The 14,790-nt window shown below is 39.2% G+C and overlaps 1 protein-coding gene across 5 annotated transcripts in view; it reads right to left on the reverse strand.

The window, feature by feature from the left end:
* The window catches only part of LOC125455057 (TNF receptor-associated factor 5-like), a 72,469-nt gene that overhangs the window by 42,298 nt on the left and 15,381 nt on the right, over positions 1-14,790 (reverse strand). The window contains exon 3 of one of the 5 annotated variants that reach the window (XM_048536578.2): positions 13,636-13,678. The exons of the other annotated variants lie outside the window; for them this stretch is intronic. The gene's annotated coding sequence lies outside the window, so the exon portion shown is untranslated. The remainder of the gene's footprint in view (positions 1-13,635; positions 13,679-14,790) is intronic. 5 annotated transcript variants of the gene reach the window in all.

Genomic DNA, 14,790 nt, shown 5'->3' on the forward strand with positions numbered 1-14,790 from the left:
TCAATACCAACCAATGAAAGCCAAACTACACTCATGCCACCTACTTGCACTTTGTCTATAGTCTACCGATGCCCTGGCATTTAAAGTACTTATCCAAATGCTTCCTACATGTTGCAAGAGTACTCTCCCAGGCAGCACGTTCCATATATCTACCACCCTCCAGGTGAAAAAATTCTCTCTCATTTCTTCTCAAACCACATGCTCTTCACCTTAGATTTATGCCCCTGAGGAAGAGATTCTCATGACCCACTCTATTCATACCTCTCATAATTTTGTACACCTCAATTTAACACACCCTCAGCCTCCATTGCTCCAAAGAAAACAAATCCAGCGTGTCCAGTCTCTCTTCCTAACTGAGATTTTTCATCCCAGGCAATATCTCGGTGAATCCCTACAGCCTCTTCAATGCAATCACATCCTTCCAATAATGTGGTGACCAGAACTGCGTGTAGTATTCCATCTGCGGCCTAACCAATGTTTTAGAAAGTTGAAACAAGAATTCTTTGCTCCAATTCTGTGCTCAGGCTAATGAAGGTAAGCATCATGGTGGAAGGAGTGAATGTTGGTGGTGGTGGATAGGGCATCAATCAAGTGGTCTTCTCGGTCTGGATAGTTGCTAGCTTCTTGCATATTGTTGGATTTGCATTCATCCAGGCAAGTGAGAGTACTCTCGTAGACTCCTGATATTCGTGCCTTGTAGATGATGGACAGGCTTTGGGAAATCAGGTGAGCTTTTCGCTGCAGAATTCCCAGCTCTGAGTCGCTCTTGTGCTTACCATTTATATCCTAGCCCAGTTACATTAGTGGATGGCGTTGCTGCTAGGCTACAGGTATTTGGCCAGGACATCACAGTCACGAAATCAGCCCAACAGCCTTCTGATAGAAGTACGTGTGTGGGTGACAAATGTGCAGAGGATTAATATGCTCACATTGAAATCACCTACTAAAACTTGAAATCAAGGCTCAGATATGAATAATGTGCATTTGGGTTAAATATTTGTGGGCACACAGAACCCATGGAACTGCGCACTAACAAGGAGACAAGTGATTCAACAGGGGCGGACAGCAATTTGGCAAAAACAAACAATAAAAGTAACATTAAGAGCAATGCTAAACAACAGTTAAGAGAATGATAAACATCTCTCTTTCACAACCTATGAATTGAAATTAGTCAGATGTTCCTGGCAATCAGGTAACAACTAAAGATTTAGAAAAATTCCAAACTGACATTTCTACCCAAACCACTGAAACTTAACCACTCTGTTCAAAAAGAACTCTCTGTGGTATTTTCACATCATTGTGACTCCAAACATTTGGTATGTGTTCCGATCACATTTTAAAATTCTAGTAATCCATTTTTCAAATAAATCGATATAGTAATGATCAGTCAGTGACCAAATAACTTTTAAGATTTGGAAATTAAACTTCTTGGAACCAATTATAATATTGATAAATTAATTGTTAAACTTGCAGTGAAAAAAAGGCTTCTGCTTTAGTGGCATTGACAAATCTGAGAAATTAGTCATTTAATTCAAGGACAAACTTGTGCTTTTTCAGACAGTTGTCAAAAGATGTTCTTACTGCAAAATGCTGTGGAGAAGTAATCAAGATAGTGATAATTAAGGAGGGGGTAGGCACATACTGATGTTTTTGTGTGACATCAAGCAGTTTAGGTGTATTGCTGTGCAAAAAGAGGTAATGAAATTCAGGAGTCAGATATCGATGTGATTTCTGTGTGCAGAAAAGCAAATATTGCAAGACTCTCTCCAGATCATTTCACTTTTGTCTGAATCACATTGCAGGCCATAATTACTGGTCCCAGGAGCAGCCACAGTACAGCTCCAGCCTGTGAGATTTATCAACAAGCTGTTTAATTCGTTTGCACTAAAATGTTACTCAAGTTGATTAGTTTCCCTTTCTTTTAGACATTGATCAGGCCAAGACTTTTCAGTGAATTGTAAACAAGATAGACTTTTTTCATTTTATATCAACAATAAACTACCGGGTGTCGTCACTAATTTCATATTTAGTGGCCTTCCAAAGGCAGCAAGACAGTAAAGGAATGACTATCTTCTTAGACTATAAGAATACAATTCAAGTGAGTTACCACCAACATAATGTAAGGCAGACTGATAACACTACCTTGTGACATGCTGTAGATTGTGTGGTTTTGGGTAACATGTTCAAACATGACACGTTATAAATCTTTGCCTCACAATTGTCAAAGAGTTCGGGGGTGGGGGATAGGATTCTGCTGTGGTGGTGGTGGTGGTGGTGAAGTTGTGAAGATTAATCTAGTCCCTGAAAAGTTGCTTCAGACATTAAACATGCAATGTTCCTTGTAAATGTATAGCATACCAATAATCTCAAAGAAATGTTACCCGCACGCACCGCATATATAACTGTGCAATAAATGTATATTTAGATAAACTTATTTACATGCACATTAAAATAGTGGACAATTCTATTAAAACATATTTATTGGCAGGATAACTGCAAAGCAAGAGAGAGTCCATTTTTGTTCACAAATTTAATGTTTAAAATACTGGATTATAAAGGCTTTATGTTGTTGTGAATATTTGCTTACAGTTCCAGGATATTGCTAAAATGGCCATAGCAACACTGATGTGGCCTTAATTCTATCTTGTAAACCATATGTCCACTTAAATATTCACCGTCACCATTAATGTACAACGTTGACAGGAATCTCTGTCAGCATTTATATAGAATCCCTACAGAGGAGAAACAGGAGATTCAGCCCAATGAGTCCACACTGGCCCTCTGAAGAGCATCTCACTTAGACACATCCCACTACCGTATTCCCGTAACCCTGCATTTCCGATGGCTGACACACCTAACCTACACATCCCCGAACACTAGGGGCAATTTAACATGGCTAATCCACCTAACTTGCACATCTCTGGACAGTTCATACAGAATTAGAAACAATTGTTTCCCTGTCAAGAAACTAAATTCGATTGGCACTGACTGAGCCCAAAAATATCCAATTAACTCTCCTTTCATGATATCCAATAACTATCGTTATTTTAGCCCCACATCCAACAAAAAATGTCTTCTTTCAGCAGGTTGATGCTTATTTCAAACATATTTGGTAGACTGGCCTTCTTGTAAAATGCAACAAAACTTGTCTTGAAAGTTCCTCAAGATTAACTTCCTCGATGTGACACCATTTCCCAAAAACAATTCTGCTCTAACTGGTTGAAATTCTTGTTACTTTACAAGATTGGATGGGGGAGGTGTTTGCTGGGAGATTAGTGTGGCGATGTTGGGTTGGGTAAAGAATGGTCTGATTTGAAGGATCAATGCTGTGTCTGTTCTGCGAAATGGTCATTAATCAATGTGCATGGCAGGTAAAGAGAACAGTACAATTAATGATAATAAAGTGTGAAGCTGGATGAACACAGAAGGCCAAGCAGCATCTCAGGAGCACAAAAGCTGACGTAATTAATGATCTTGTTTCAGTGTTATTTATATGATATGCCAAATCTGGGTCACCTTACATGATGCAGGAATACGCAACCCTTGAGAAAGATATCGAGAAGACTCAGTTGAAGGCCTTTCGTAACCTTTACAGAATTATTGGGCATACAGAGTATGTTGGGGTGACTATGCCTTCCTGTCCACCCCAAACTCTTTTGGTATAGCATGGGGATGGTACAGGGGGTAAGGCAAACAACAGACCACCTATCTTCAGGCCTATTGAGGCTTTTAACTGACTAAGTGACAATTAATAGCCTCAATCCATCTCAATTACCATAAAATGCCTAGAACTTGTATAGGGGCCTTTGAACTTTGGAAACAAATTTCCCAAAGTACAATTGTTCCCCTAAATTGACTTTGGTCACAATGTTTCTTGAAGGAAATAATGTGACTTATCTGTATCTATATTCAAGTCAATATGTGTATAAATCGGATTGTGACAAAATAGGCCTGGTGAACCAGCTGAATCTTCCTTTGTTTTGCATATTCATATACCCTATTCAAGAAAAATGGTATGGGCACTGCACAGTGATTCCTTTGCTGTCTCTGAAGCTGTCCAATCTGTGTAATATTAATGCTTTACATTTCAATAAATACATAAATATCCAAAAACACACAAGTGAGAAATAAAAATGTTTTACTGAGAAGATCTACTAAAATTTTAGTGTATTGTGCAATTTTAGCAAACCGACCTGTTACCTTTGCACCTGAAATCCTTGACTAGAGTGAAATCAGTTTGAAGGGAAATCAATTATTGTTCAATTTTTTTTAGAAGCAAGAGTGAGATAGATTCTTCGTGAGCACGGAGGTGAAAGATTATCAGGGTAGATACGTGTAATTGAGGTTATAATGAGATCAGCATGACTTTATTTAATGATGGACCAGGCTTGAGGGGTTATGTGGCCTACTCCTGCTCTTAACTCACATGTTTATATGTGATTATCTCCTGCTAAAATCTTCTCTGATACATTAAGGAACAGCACATTTATTTCTGCAATTATTGATGATTCATGATGTTGCAATCAATTTCAGTACCTGGGACTATCCAACAAAATACAAGCCTCTTCCAGAACAATTACGCAATGATACAGTCCTCAAAAAACACCAAATAACTTCTCAACAGTATGCTTTTGTAGTACCCAAATATTAGAATTTCTTAAACCAGAGTCAACCCTGGTTAAGCTGACACATTAAAAACACAATTTGTTGCAGCAGGGCATGTGACAATGCTTACTAGTAGTTAATGTACCCTTGCATGTTTAGATATTTTAACAATTTTGCATGACAAATTGCTATAAGTGTGAGCTGATAGCATTATTCTGTAGGAGGAGAAACAGGACATGAAGGACCATAATGAATAAGGCAAGCAGCTGCTTATCAGACTGAAGAACTGTGAAAATAACACCAGAAAAGGAAGTGTAAATTAGGCTGGCTAAATTCAATGTCATATCAGATACAGAAAGATAAAGAATGGGAAAGAACAAAAAAAATCAATCAAGAAAGAAAGAAAGAGAGAAAGATCATGAGTCTCATTTTGTCGCAGAACTTTTTTTTAAAACCCTCCAACAATTAAAACCTAAGGAATGAGATTCTATACTTATAATAATTACTTCTCAGGGCTGACAAGGTTGTCATTAGTAATTAATGTTTATCAAGTGTTAAAAAGATGTCTAAGAATAAAACGGGCAAGGTTTTATTTTCTATGATGAGTTTATTTTATATCCACTGATCAACTGCAACAAAAACACACATTTATATTATAATATAGTAAATGGATTTCAGATTGTCAAGCATAGAGTGATATCAAGCCATATAAAAGAAAAGTTAGGATAGGCAACCAAAAGCTTGTAGGTGTTAGGGCCAATGTAAAAAGCAAGTGATACAGGGTATAGAAATTTCAGGGAAGGAGTATCTGATCTTAGGGATAAAGCTTTTGAAGGTGCAACCACCAATGGTGGGGAAAAGGCAATCGATGATCAACAAGAGGCCAGAATTGTATGGGTGCAGAGATCCACAACAGCAACTGGTGATCTATTATGAAAGATTCCAAGGTGCTAGGATTGGACAAGGCTACAGAGATGTGGAGGGATGAGGTCATGTAAAGATTTGAGAATAAGGATGAGGTGTTGCCAGTAAAGCAGCAAATGTACTCAGTAAGCAGAAGTGTGGCAGGTAAATGGAATTTGGGAAAGAATTGAGCAGTAGAGGTTTGAATAACAAAATCTGACACCATTTAATGCAATTTAATAGCAAACTGGACAGTGAAATGTCAATTTCATGAAGCCACAGACACAGCTTGGACAGCTATTTCTGAGTATCTTGCCTGCTCCAGAAAACACAATTTAATGGACACCTGAATAACACAATATCATTGGCCACACTTTTTTAACAAGAAAATCCTGGCAAATATGTTGGTATTCAAAACCTAGAAGCAGAATTAGAACTGCTGAATTACTTGGTCTAACTTTATCACGATTGTTTTGAGGCTCAAATGTCGTGGTCCAGTTACTATTCTGCATGTGTACTTTTTTTTTCTTATTGTATTATCCAATCAAAGAAATATTTTACTGCTTCATGCAAAATAAAGCTCTTAAGCTGATTTTGCAGGTATTAATTTCCCCCTTGCCATTTTACTGAAACAACTGTGCCTTCAACCATCTTAAAAGTAAACTCAAGAGTCCACGATTGGTCAAGGTTTGAAGGAGGTCTATGACTTTAATCAAATGATTCCAGAAACTAAATTTATCTCCATTTCAAATCAAGTGTTTTAGTTGTTCAAATACTTTGCAAAATGATTATTTTTAAAATGGTGCTTGTTGTACCTTGTTGTTGATTTAGCAAAAAATTTTACAGGGCTGACAGAAATTTTATTTTTAAAATTCCACACAACAATACTGAATGCTTAAAAAAGCAGCACTCCCTTCCAGAAAAGCATAATCAGACCTCTCAAACTCGCAAGAGGTGAGTTTGTCTCTATTGTGAAGGACAAAACAGTTGGAAAAACTAATCAAACTAAATGCAGACTAGTCACCAGGACCCGATGACCTGCATCCAATGATTTTACAGGAAGCTACTGCAGAGGTAATGGAGACATTGGTCAAAATATTTCAAAATTGACTGGATTCCAGGAGAGTTCCAGAAGATTGAAAAATCATTAATATGTTCCATTTCAAGAAGGGAGGAATATTTTATTGTTCGGGTTTGGAGTTTTAAAAATAGGCAAGTCTTGATACAATTGAGCAGGGTATTGGTGAGGCCGCATCTGAAGGACAATGAGTGGTTGCAGACCCTATATTTAAGAAATACTATATTAGCATTGGAGAAAATTCAAAAAAAGAGATTCACTGGGCTGATTTCTGGGATGAAGGGGTAGACTTATCAAAAATGGCTAAATGGTTTAGGGCTTTATTCATTAAAGTTTAGAAGAATGAAGTGTGAGGATCTTCTTGAAGCATACAGGATTCTGAAGGGATTTGACAAGGTAGATGTTGAGACATTTCTGCTAGTATGGGAGTCTTGATCCAGGGATATAGCTAGAGAATAAAGGGAAACTCAGTTAAAACTGAGTGCAAAGAACACTACCCAGAGGGTAGTGTGAATGTTTGGAATTCTCTCCTCCTGAGTGTTGTGGAAGCTACCTCACTGAAAGTATTTAAAAGGAAGTTGGCAGATTCTGAAAACATTGGGGAGTTGAGGTCTATGATAAGCCAGCAGGAAAGAAGAGTTGAAACTGGGTCAGATTATCTATGATATGAGATCATGGGAACTGCAGATGCTGGAGAATCCAAGATAACAAAGTGTGGAGCTGGATGAATACAGCAGGCCAAGCAGCATCTAAGGAGCACAAAAACTGACGTTTCGGGCCTGGAAGGGTCTAGGCCCGAAACGTCAGCTTTTGTGCTCCTGAGATGCTGCTTGGCCTGCTGTGTTCATCCAGCTCCACACTTTGTTATCTTGGATTATCTATGATCTTGTCAAAAGACATGGCAGACTTGAAGGGCTGATTGGCCTAATTCTGTCCTTATTCTAATGCTCCAAATAGTTTTCATTCCAACTGCACTTAACTGGCACTAGCTTTTCAAAATGTAATATTACATGGCTGGAATTTGGGACTGGACAGACTATTCATCCATGACAAACCTTTTCTAAGACTTTTTGATACGTGAAGGGTGAGACTGCGGAGTAATTGGAAATGCATGGGAAAGCAGGGCTGAATCAGCACGGCTTCATCAAGGGGAGGTCACAACTGACAAATCTGATAGAATTCGGTTAGAGGTCACGAGAAACTTTGACAAAAGACAGCCAGTGGACATGATCAATTATTGAGTTCCAGAAGGCCTCTGACAAGCTGTCTCACAGAAGACTGTGAAATAAAATTAAACCCATGGTGTTAGGGGCATGATGCTGGCATGGATAGAGGACTGGCTGATTGGCAGACGGCAGAGAGTAGGAGCAAAGGGGTCTTTCTCAGGATGGCAGCCAGTGGCTGGTGGAGTTCTGCACGCATCCATGTTGGGACGAAAACTATTTACATTACACATTAATGAGGTGAACAATGGAACTCAGAGGATTATTGCTAAGTTTACAGATAATACAAAATTAGATCGAGGGGCAGGTCCTGTTGAGAAGACGGGGAGCCTGCAGAAGGGCTTGGACAGGTCAGGAGAGTGGGCAAAGAAGTGGCAAATGGAAAACAATGTGGTAAAGTTTCAGGTTATGCACTTTTGGTAGGACAAATATAGAGACGTAAATTATTTTCAGAAGCCTTTCCCCGTTTAGAAATCTGGAGCATAAAAAGGGACTTAGAAGACCTGGTTCAGAATTCTTTAAGCTTAACATGTAGCTGTTACAGTTAGGAAAGCAAATGCAATGTTAGCATTCATTTCGAGGGGGCAAGAATACAAGAGTGGGTATGTACAGCTGATAGACTGTATAAGGCTCTGGTCGGACTGTATTTGAACTATTAAGAGTGGTTTTGGGCCCCATACCTAAGGAAGGGTGTACTTGCGTTGGAGTGGATCCAAAGAAGGTTTACAACAATGATCTGGGGGATTGTCATATGAGCAGCATTTGAGGACTTTGGGTCCATACTCTGAGTTTAGAAAGATGAGGGGAAATCTCATTGAAACGTATACAATACTGAGAGCCCTGGCTAGCATGGACATGGAGAAAATGTTTCCACTAACAAGAGATACTAGGAACTGAGGGCACAAACCCAGAATGAAGGGTTGACCCTTTAGATATGAGATGAGGAAGAATTTCTTCAGCCAGGTTATAGAACACATTGTTGCAGAAGACTGCGGAGGCCAAATCATTGAGTATATTTAAAACAGATGTAGATAGGTTTTGATTGGTAAGGAGATCAAAGATTCCAGGGAGAAGGCAGGAGAATGTAGTTACGAAACATATCAGCCACGATTGAATAGCAGAGCAGACCCAGTGGGCCAAATGGCCTAATACTGCTCCTCCACCTTACGGTCTAAGGTAACTCAAAATGAAATTTGTCCTGAAATCTGCAGGAAGAACACTTTCATTATCCAAGTTCTCCAAAAATCTTTTGGTTTTGTTATTACGATTCCAACAGATGACTTTTGCATTGTGCAACATAGTCCTAGAACATACATCACATGCATAATTCCACACTGAAGCACTTATAGGAAACTACTGAGGAAAGAACAAACTACAAAGCCTTCTTTCTCAGTAGCTGTTGAGTTCTTGTTAAAACTTAGGAATCACCCAGTCTATAGGTATAAATAAGCAGTTATTCAGTGACTGTAATCTTTAATAAAAATGCGATATTAGCAATAACAAAATCAAGTATTCCATTTAATTTTGCCCCAGCTTTTCCATTCAGTCTTTGAAACATAAAACAGATAAATTAATTCTTCCTGTCCATTTAATCAGCTTCTATCAACGATTATATTGTGTGTGAATGATGCAGACAGAAGAAAATGGGGGTTGGGAAGGTGTCAGAAGGAGGATGATAGAGTTTCAAAATTGACAAGCTTATGCCCAAAACTTAATAGCTAGAGCTTATCAGGCCTTCATAAAATCACAAGGGTCACAGACGTATTCTTTGTTTTAAACTATTCTGTTCATGATACTTCCCCTACACATACAAGAATAAAATGCCTAACATCATACAGCTTCATGTAAATATCATATTAATGAGCTTCAGAAAGTGGAATTAAGAGGATGGTAATATGAATAATTTAAGTCAAATTTGCTTCCTAATGTTATGCCTGGCAACATAATTTTATGTCAATTAAGTAACATCCCATAGTATTAATCATCTTTGTTCAACTCATAGATGATGCATATTTACAGCACAGAAGGAAGCCATTCAGTCTATCATGTCCACATTAGTGAACAACGATCTGACTACAGCAGTCTTATTTACCAGCTCCTGGCCCAGAACCCTGTAGCTGATGGCAACACAAGTGAATATCTAAATGTTGTTTCAATGTTATGAGAATTTCTGACTTAAGCACTCTTTCAGGCAGTGAGTTTCAGACTCACCTTCACCATCTGGGTTGAGAAATTTCTCCTCAAATCTCCATTTAGTCCTCTACTTCTTAGCTAATCTATGCCCCTGGTTATTATCCACTTACAAATGGAATAAGTGCCTTCCTACCCACCATAAGAAGGTCCCTTATAATCTTATATACCTCAATCAGGTCTCCTTTCAACCATCAATACTTCAATGAAAACAACTCCTGGTTATTCAATCTTTCCCCATAGCTCAGGCCATCCAGCCCAAGAGAATCCTGTTAAATTTCCTCTGCATTCACTTTAGTTCAATTGCATCTTTCCTCTAATGTGGTGACTAGAACTGCACACAATACTCTAGTTGTGACCTAACCAGCAACTAATACAGTTCCAGCATGACGTCCCTGCTCTTGTATTCTATGCCTCAACTAATTAGAGCAAATGCCTTCTTAACCATTGTTACAACCAACTCTGCTATTTTCAAGGATTTGTGGATATATACACCAAGGTCCCTCTGGATCTCCAATAATTTCCAGGGCCTTAAGATTCAGTGTAATCCACTGCCTGGTTAGAATTTTGAAGTAAATTACCTCACACTTTACTAGGTTGAATTTCATTTGTCACTACTCTGTCCACCTGACCAGTCTGTTGATATCCTTCTGCAGATTAGGAGTATCTTGCTCACTATTTACCAGCCTAGCAATTTTAGTGTTATCTGCAAACTTCTTGATCAAGCCCCTTACATTTAAGTCCAAATGGTCAGTATGCCACAAATAGCAAGAGCCCTTGAACCAACTCCTGGGGAATCCCACTCGAAACAGACTTCCAGTCACAGAAGCATCCCTCAACTATCACCCCCATTCCCTGCTTTTAAGTCAATTTCAGATCTAACCTGCTATTTTGCCTTGAGTCCCAGGAGCTCTGATTTTCTTGACCAATTTGCCATGAGGGGTCTTATCAAAACCCTTTAGTAACGTTCACGTCGATGACATCAAATGCATTACTGTCATCAATATTCCCGAGGAAGGGTCACCGGACCCGAAACATTAACTCTGTTTGTTCCTTCACAGATGCTGCCAGACCTGCTGAGCCTCTCCAGCAATTTTGTTTGTATTCCAATATTCCCACATACCTTCTCAAAAAAATTCAATCAAATCTGTCAAACCTAATCTTCTCTGAACAAATCAATATTGACTATCCCTGATTGATCGATGTCTCCCCATGTTCAGGTATATTCTATCGCTCAGAATTCTTTCTGCCAAAACTGCCCATCTTTCAACAGTTCTCAATCACAGCTATGATATCATCCTCCTGTATGCCTGTGCCCTTAGCTTGTCCATCTTATTCCTCAGGTACCTGCATTAAAATAAGTCCCATTTATCTTCACAAAACTCACTTGTTTCTTACCTAGTTTAAGTTTCCTTTGCCTTTCAGCACTTTAACTTCTAATTTAACTCAGCTCTCTCTCCTCTGAATTACTTGTCAGGTTCCCAGACTTCTTTAAGCCTAATTTAAATATACCACAACAGCTACACATTAGCAAACCTCCCCTCGTGTTGGTCCCATTCCTGTTCAGATGTAAACTGTCCAACTTGTACAAGCCTCACCTCCACCAGCAATTATCCCAATGCTTTTGGAACCTAAATCCCTTCCTCTAGCATTGTCACGCCAGCCATGCTTTATCTGTTCTATTCCTATACTCACTACTGCTTGGCACCAGGAATAATATGGAGATTACCACCTTTGAAATGCTGTTTTTCAATTTCTTACCTAACTCCCTAATGTCTACGTGCAGGATCTCGTTTCTCTTTCCTTCTCTATCACAAGTCCAAACGTATGTGTAGTGTGTGCAGGATGGTTTTCTGGATCAATACATTGAAGAATCAACGAGAAAACGGGTCATCCTGAACTGGGTAATTTATTATCAGAAAGGAAATTATTAGCAATGTAGCTGCATGGGGACCCCTGGAAAAGAGTGACCATAATAGCATAGAATTCTTCATTAAGATGGAAAATGATATAGTTGATTCTGAGACTAAGTTTCCTCTATTTACATTCAGAAACCATGAATGTACGAGGCTTGAAATGGCAATGATAAATTGCTGAACATTACCCAAAGGGATAATAGTGGATTGGCAACAGCAAACATCGGGGAAGTGCATGCAGAAACTGCCATAATTGTTCATTCATGTCTAGCACCAAAATAAACAAAAAAGCAGGCCTGACCATGGTCAGCAAGGGAAATCAGGCACAGCATAAGGTCCAAGGAAGGGGCATAAAACTTGACCAAGGAAAGCAGCAGACCTAAGAACTGGCAATAGCTTATGTTTTAGCAAAGGAGAACCCAAGGATTGATTACGAGGACAAAACAGAGTAGGAGCGTAAGCATGAGAGGAACATGCAAGCTGATTGTAAAGCTTTCACAGGTATTGTGAAGAGAAAAAGATTAGTCAAGAAAAATGTACCTCCCTTACGGTCAGAAACAGGGGACATTATAATGGAGAATGAGGTGATGACAGACTAATTAAATACAGATTTGATTCTGTCCTCACAAGGGAAGATACAAATAAGTCCCAAAAATTGTTGAGAAATGCAGGGTCTAGAGAGAGGGACGATCTGAAAGAAATCAGTATTAGTCGAGAAATTGTCTTGGGGAAATTGATGGGACCTAAAGCCAATAAATCCCTGAGCCTGATCATCCACAGCTCATTGTACTTACAGAAGTGGCCCTAAAAATAGTGGACGCATTGATGATCATTTTTCAAGATTCAATAGTTCCTCTGGATTGGATGGTAGCTAATGTAACCCCACTACTTTATAAAAGAGCTAGAGAGAAAACAGAGAATTATAGACTCCATTGTCTGACATCGGTAATGGTGAAAATGCTGGAGTTTATTATAAAATGTTTATTACAGAGCACTTTAAAACCAATGACAGGATTGGACAGAGCCAGGATGGATTTACAAAAGGGAAATAATGCTGAGTTATTCAAGGATGTAATAAGTAGAATTTAAGACAAGGAAGCAGTGGGTGTGGTTTACTTGGATTTTCAGAAAGTTTTTGATAAGGTCCCATTTAAGAGATTAGCATGAAAGTTAAAGCACATTGGATTGTGAATAAAGATGGAAGAAGAACTGGTTGGCAGACCGGAAACAAACAGTAGGAATGAATGAAATGTGAGGCTGGATGAACACAGCAGGCCCAGCAGCATCTCAGGAGCACAAAAGCTGACGTTTCGGGCCTAGACCCGATGAAGGGTCCAGGCCCGAAACGTCAGCTTTTGTGCTCCTGAGATGCTGCTGGGCCTGCTGTGTTCATCCAGCCTCACATTTCATTATCTTGGATTCTCCAGCATCTGCAGTTCCCATTATCACAGTAGGAATGAATGGGTCTTTTTCCAAACGGCAGCTAGTAACTAGTGAGTTACCACAGAGATCGATGCTTGGACCTTGCTGTTCATTACATATGGTAATGATTTAGACGAAGGAGCTCAATGTAATATTTTCAAGTTTACAGTTAACACAAAGCTGGGTGGGAGGATGAACTATGATGACGATTCAGAGATGCTTCAGTATGATTTAAACACATTGGATGAGTGGGTAAATGCATGACAGATGAAGAATGATGTGATACATGTGAGCTTACAAAAATAGATATTGCTGGATAAGCCCAGAAGGTCCAGCAGAATCTGTGGAGAGAAATCAGAGTTAATTTTTCAGGTCCAGTGACCCTTCCTCAGATTTTGATACCAAATACAAGAAGTCAGATTATTAACTGAATGGTATCAGAATAGGAGAGGGGTAAGCACAATGAAACCCGGGTGTCCTCATATACCAGTTACTGAAAGTAACTAGGCAAATACAGCAGGCGCTGAGGAAGATAAATCGTCATGATGGCCAAAATACAAGAGGATTTGGGCCCAGGGGCAGGGATGTCTTGCTGCAATTGTACAAGGCCTTGTTGAGACTATGCCTGGTGTATTGTAGGCAGTTTCGGTTTCGTTATCTGAGGAAGGATGCTCTGGTAATGGACAGAGAGCAACAAAAGTTTACCAGACTGGTTCTTGGGATGGCAGGACTAATATTTGAAGAGACTGGATCAGTTACGACTACATTCACAGGAGCTTAAACAAACAAGGGGATATCTCATAGAAATCAATAAAATTCTAACAGACCTAATAAAGTAAATGCAAGAAGGGTATTCCCAATAACCAGTCAGTCCAGAATCAGTCACAGTCTAAGGGTATGGGGTAGGTTATTAATAAGAGATGAGAAGAAACATCTTCACCCAGACAGATATGAGCCTGTGGAATTCTCTTGCCACAGAAAGTGGTCAAGGCCAAAGTGTTGAATGTTTTCAAGAAGAAATTAGATAAAGTTCTCAGGGCTAAAGGGATCACAGGGTACGGAGGGAAAGTGGGAACAAGGTGCAGAGTTATGTGATCAGTCATGATTATATTGAATGGTGGAGCAGACTTGAAATGTACTATTCCTGCTCCTATTTTCTACATTTCTGTGGAAGATAACCAAATGCTATCTTAACATCGAGCTGGCTTGTTCTCGTTCAGATGTTTCATCACCATGCTAGATGACATCATAGTGGAACCACCAATGAAACAATGTTATTCAACTCTGCTGGGAATTTATACTGTATATTCTGTTATTAGGAATAGTGTCATTTCTGGTTTTGATGTGTATGGGTTTGTATATGGGGCCCACTTCTATGTGTTTGTTGATTGCATTACAGGTGGAGAACCATGCCTCTAGGAATTTCCGTGTGTGCCTATGTTTGGCTTGGGCT

This window comes from Stegostoma tigrinum, chromosome 9 (assembly GCF_030684315.1).
Source record: "Stegostoma tigrinum isolate sSteTig4 chromosome 9, sSteTig4.hap1, whole genome shotgun sequence".
Taxonomy (NCBI): Eukaryota; Metazoa; Chordata; class Chondrichthyes; order Orectolobiformes; family Stegostomatidae; genus Stegostoma; species Stegostoma tigrinum.